Raw genomic sequence first — 6,000 nt, 5'->3', positions numbered from 1 at the left:
CAGGGCCCTGCTGTGAAATATTAGATCAAGAATTGTAATTACATGCCCCTGTTGAACAAGGGCAGAAAAATTGGGCCTTTGGTGGTGGTGGTGCTGGTGCCACAACACTGTAAGTTCTCACTCGCTCTTGGTGGGCACAGAAATGGGCCCTGCTGTGAAATATTAGATCAAGAATTGTAATTACATGCCCCAGTTGAACAGGGGCTGAAAAATTGGGCCTTTGGTGGTGGTGGTGGTCCTGGTGCCACAACACTGTAAGTCCTCACTCGCTCTTGGTGGGCACAGAAACGGGCCCTGCTGTGAAATATTAGATCAAGAATTGTAATTACATGTCCCTGTTGAACAGGGGCTGAAAAATTGGGCCTTAGGCACTGGTGCTGGTGCCACAACACTGCAACCCCTCACAGATACTCTAGTTGGAACGCAAGAACGAACCCTGCTGCAAAGTATTGCATCAAAAATTGTAATTACACGGCCCTGTTAAACAGGGGCTGAAAAATTGGGCTTCAGGCACTGGTGACGGCGCCCAGAACCAAAAATGTTCTTACAAGCTATCAGCGTGATCATTGAGGAGGAAGAGGATAATTACTCAGGATAGTCACTCAGCATCAGCATAGACAGTCTTTGAAGGGATCTGAGATTTCAAAAAAAAATATTCGGTTACATCAGCATCAGGTGCTTGGTAGCTGGTGGTGATCCAAGACTGATTCATTTTTATGAAGGTCAGTCGATCAACCGAGTCGGTGGACAGACGCACCCTGTGATCGGTTACAAAACCTCCAGCAGCACTGAATGTGCGTTCCGAAAGAACGCTGGATGCAGGACAGGCCAGTAGCTCAATTGCATACTGTGCAAGCTCTGGCCAGTGATCCATCCTCAAGACCCAGTAACCCAGAGGATTTTCGGTGGGAAAGGTGTCCAAGTCAGATCTTGTCACTAGGTATTCCTGCACCATGTAAAACAGACGCTGGCGATGGTTGCTGGAACTGATCATACCTTGGGGCTGCGGACCAAAAAATTGTCTGAATGCATCAGTCAGACGGCCATCTTCTCCACCGCTCCTTCTTTGACTGACCGAAGCCTCAGCAACACGTTGTCCAGAAAGAGGAATTTGTAACCTCCCAGTCTCTGGGAACGCGTTGCACAAACCTTTCTGCAAGGCCTCCCGAAAATGTTTCATCCTCTGCTCCCTCTGCGACGGCAAGATAAGGTCCGCCACCTTACCCTTGTAACGTGGATCAAGGAGGGTTGCCAGCCAGTATTGGTCCTTCTCCTTGATACCATGAATACGAGGATCCTTACACAGGCTTTGCAGGATCAGGGAGGCCATGCAGCGTAGATTTGCTGAGGCATTCGGTCCAGAGTCCTCTGGGTCACTAAGGATGACATGGTCCGCAGCCACCTCCTCCCAGCCACGTACAAGTCCATGTGTTTCTTGGGACTGATCCCTTAAAGACAACTGCTGATGCTGAGTGCCAAGCTCCACCTCCATACTGACACAATCCTCCTCCTCCTCATCCTCTTCCTGTGTGATCGGCGGGCACGCAGGAACACTGTCTGGATAAAGGGGGCCTTGAGAGCTAAGGAGGTCCTCCTCTTCCTGCCTCTGTTCTGCCTCAAGTGCCCTGTCCATTATTCCACGCAGCGTGTGCTCCAACAGATGGACAAGGGGGACAGTGTCACTGATGCATGCACTGTCACTGCTCACCATCCTCACGGCCTCCTCAAATGGTGACAGGACAGTGCATGCATCCCTGATCATGGCCCACTGGCGTGGGGAAAAAAACCAAGCTCCCCTGACCCTGTCCTGGTGCCATAGTCGCACAGGTACTCATTGATGGCCCTCTGCTGCGTGTGCAGCCGCTGCAGCATGGCCAACGTTGAGTTCCACCTGGTGGGCATGTCACAGATTAGGTGGTTCTTGGGCAGGTTAAACTCCTTTTGGAGGTCCGCCAGCCGAGCACTGGTATTATATGACCGGCGGAAATGCACACAGACTTTCCTGGCCTGCCTCAGGACATCCTGTAAGCCCAGGTACCTGCCCAAGAACCGCTGCACCACCAAGTTAAGGACGTGAGCCAAACAGGGCACATGGGTCATTTGTCCCTGTCGGAGGACAGAGAGGAGGTTGGTGCCATTGTCGCAAACCACCATTCCTGCCTTAAGTTGGCGTGGCGTCAACCACCTCTGAACCTGCCCCTGCAGAGCTGACAGAACCTCTGCCCCAGTGTGGCTCCTGTCCCCCAAGCACACCAGCTCAAGCACTGCATGGCATCTTTTGGCCTGCGTACATGCGTAGCCCCTTGAACGCCTAGGGAGCACTGCTGGTTCCGAGGACAAAGCACAGGAAGAGGCCATGGAGGAAGAAGAAGAGGAGGGGGTGGAGGAGAGAGGTGTGTCACAATCATTAGTAGTCGCATTTTGGAGGCGTGGTGGCGGAACAACCTCCAACACTACTGCACCTTATCCTGCATCCTTCCCAGCTGCCAGCAGAGTCACCCAATGCGCCGTGAAACTTAGGTAACGTCCCTGTCCATGCCTGCTGGACCATGAGTCAGCGGTAATATGCACCTTACCGCTGACCGCCCTGTCCAGCGAGGCATGGACACTGCCTTCCACATGCTGGTAGAGAGCCGGAATCTCACCTTCTGTAGCGTTCGGGTACCTGCCACTGAGGAACCGCACATTCCACAAACTCACGGAAGGGAGCAGAGTCTACCAACTGAAAAGGCAGCAGTTGAAGTGCTAGCCAAGCTAGCATTCAAACGCTGGGCATGTGGATGGCTGGGAGCAAACTTCTTTTGGCGGTGCAGCAGCTGGGACAGGGAAATTTGCCTGGTACAATCTGATGTTGGTGTACCGAAAGCAGATTGCCCACAAGTACTTGGCTGTGACACACCTAATTCTACACCTTCATTCCTCTCAGTGGAGGTCTCGGAGAGGACTAAAGGTATAGTGGGGTTGGAGATCTCAGCTGATGAGGAGCAAGGAGAGGTCCTCTTTGTTCTTTGGTGTGGGTCTTTTAGATACGCTTACCAAAGAACTGCATGGCAGGTCAACATATGTCTGGTCAAGCATGTGGTACCCAAGCGGGAGATGTTTAGGCCACGCGAGATACGCTTGAGACATATGTTGCAAATAGCAGTGGTGCGATCTGATGCACTCGTCTCAAAAAAGGCCCACACCAAATAACTTTTTGAATAACGCGCAGAGACTGCAGCGCCCTGCACATGTGGAGCTTTGGGGTGTGATGAAGTCAGTGTGCTGCCCTTAGGCTGGCCCCTGGAGGGCATCCTGCCTCGTTGGTGATGTGCCGCCTCCTCCTCCTCCTCTCTCCTATCAGGCACCCAGGTTGAGTCAGTGACCTCATCATCCCCTCCCTCCTCATCACTGGAGCAAACCTGGCAGTATGCTGCAGCAAGGGGAGCATGACTGCCAGATTGCTGTCCTTCTTGGGCACCCCCTCTGTCCGTGCTCATGTTACTGCCTTCATCTAGCTCAGTATCATCATCAGAGCCTTCCAAACGCTGGGCACCCTCCAGGAGCATGTACCCAACACTGTGGTCAAACAGTTCGAGGGACTCCTCAGGAGTACATGGTGAGGCTAGGGAAGGAGTCACTGATGACATTGAGCCGAGGGAAGAGGCCGCTGCTTTGCCAGACAAAGTACCCTGAGCATGGGTGAGAGAGGATGAGGAGGATGAGGACGGCTTGATCATCCACTCGACCAAGTCTTCCACATGTTCAACATGGCCAGCTGCCGAAAAAAAGGCCAAGCGTGTCCCATGGCCACGTGCTGATGAGGATGCACCGTCTCCATGACCAGCACTAGACACAGAGCCTGCTTGCCCTCTTTTATTGGCTTGTGACTGTCTGCCTCTCCTTCTTGGCCTTCCAGACATACTAATGGCCTGTAGCTGCACTAAGCTGGGATATATATATATATATATATATATATATATATATATATATATATATATATATACTGATACTGCAGCTAGCAAAATCAACTGCCTGCCTGTAGTATGAGAACACCACCAACCTTCTACAGGTAGCTTTAGCTGAACACTGTGCAGAGCTCGCAAAAAAATAACTTGTAGGTTTTAGGGCAGCACAGTGGTGTAGTGAATAGCACTCTCGCCTAGCAGTAACAAGGGTCGCTGGTTCAAATCCCAACCACGACACTACCTGCCTGGAGTTTGCATGTTCTCCCAGTGCCTGCGTGGGTTTCCTCCGGGTACTCCGGTTTCCTCCCACACTCCAAAGACATGCTGGTAGGTTAATTGGCTTCTGTCCAAAAATTGGCCCTAGTATATGAATGTTAGGGACCTTGGATTGGGGCCTCCTTGAGGGTAGGGACCGATGTGAGTGTGCGATATATGTGTGGAGTGCTGCGTAAAAAAAAAAAAAAAAATGACACAGCGCTATATGGGTACCTTAAATAAAAAAAATAGTAATAATTGTAGACATGCACCCACACTCACTCAGGTTGAACTCGATGGACTGGTGTCTTTATTCAACCTTACTAACTATGTAACTATGTAACTATGTTTAGCTGAACACTGTGAGGAGGACGCACTACACTAACTTGTAGTTTTAGCTGAACACTGTGAGCAGGACGCACTACACTAACTTGTAGTTTTAGCTGAACACTGTGCAGAGGTCTCACTACACTAACTTGTAGCTTTAGCTGAACACTGTGCAGAGGTCTCACTACACTAACTTGTAGTTTTAGCTGAACACTGTGAGCAGGACACACTACACTAACTTGTAGGTTTAGCTGAACACTGTGAGGAGGACGAACTACACTAATTTGTAGCTTTAGCTGAACACTGTGCAGAGGTCTCACTACACTAACTTGTATTCATAGTGCATGCTTGGCCAATCATCAGCCAGCAATGCACTGCGATGCCGCAATGAATTATGGGCCGTGACGCGCCACACGAATTTGGCGCGAACAGCCCATATCGTTCGCAATTCGGCAAAAGATCGAACAGCCGATGTTCGAGTCGAATATGGGTTCGACTCGAACACGAAGCTCATCCCTACTCACTGCCCAAGAGATCGCCAATCACTTCAAACAGAAGATTGATACTATTCACGCGGAGATCTCTACTGTGCCGACACCCTCCACGCTTTACACTTCATGCCCACAGGCACAATCATTATTTCCCTCTTTCAACCCCACCACTACAGACGAAGTTGCTAAACTACTTGCTAATGTCCACCTTACCACCTGCCCTCTGGATCCTGTTCCCTCACAAATGCTACGTTTACCCTCTGGCCCTATGCTACACTCTCTAACCCACATCTTCAATCTCTCCCTCTCATCTGGCATCTTCCCTAACTCTCTAAAACATGCACTTGTCAGACCCATACTTAAGCCCTCACTGGACCCATCCAATCTTAACAACCTATGCCCCATCTCCTTGCTCCCCTTCTTATCCAAACTCCTCGAACGTCTGGTCTACAACCGACTGAGCGTCCACCTCGCTGATAATGGCCTTCTTGATCCCCTTCAGTCTGGATTTCATCCGCAACAATCCCCAGAAACTGCTCTCCTAAAACTAACAAACGATCTACTAACAGCCAAAACCAATCGACACTATTCTGTACTCTTACTCCTGGACCTCTCTGGTGCCTTTGATACGGTTGACGACCCCCTCCTGCTCAAAAAACTACACGCCTTTGGTCTCCGTGTACACTTCGCTGGTTCTCTTCCTACTTATCCAACAGCACCTTTCGCGTCTCTTATAACTCTACTTCCGCCTCTCCTCTTCCTTTCTCTGTTGGGGTCCCTCAGGGTTCTGTTCTTGGACCTCTACTATTTTCAATCTACACCACCTCCCTGGCTCAACTGATAGCTACCCATGGCTTCCAATACCACCTCTACACTGACAACACCCATATCTATTTCTCTACCCCTCAGTTCACTCCCTCTGTCTCCTCACGTATCACTAATTTACTCTCAGACATATCAGCCTGGATGTCACACCACTT

The sequence above is a fragment of the Aquarana catesbeiana genome, linkage group LG09 (genome assembly GCF_042186555.1).
Source record: "Aquarana catesbeiana isolate 2022-GZ linkage group LG09, ASM4218655v1, whole genome shotgun sequence".
In the NCBI taxonomy this organism is placed as follows: domain Eukaryota; kingdom Metazoa; phylum Chordata; class Amphibia; order Anura; family Ranidae; genus Aquarana; species Aquarana catesbeiana.
The sequence above is the reverse complement of the archived record's forward strand: the minus strand, read 5'-3'. Positions refer to the sequence as shown.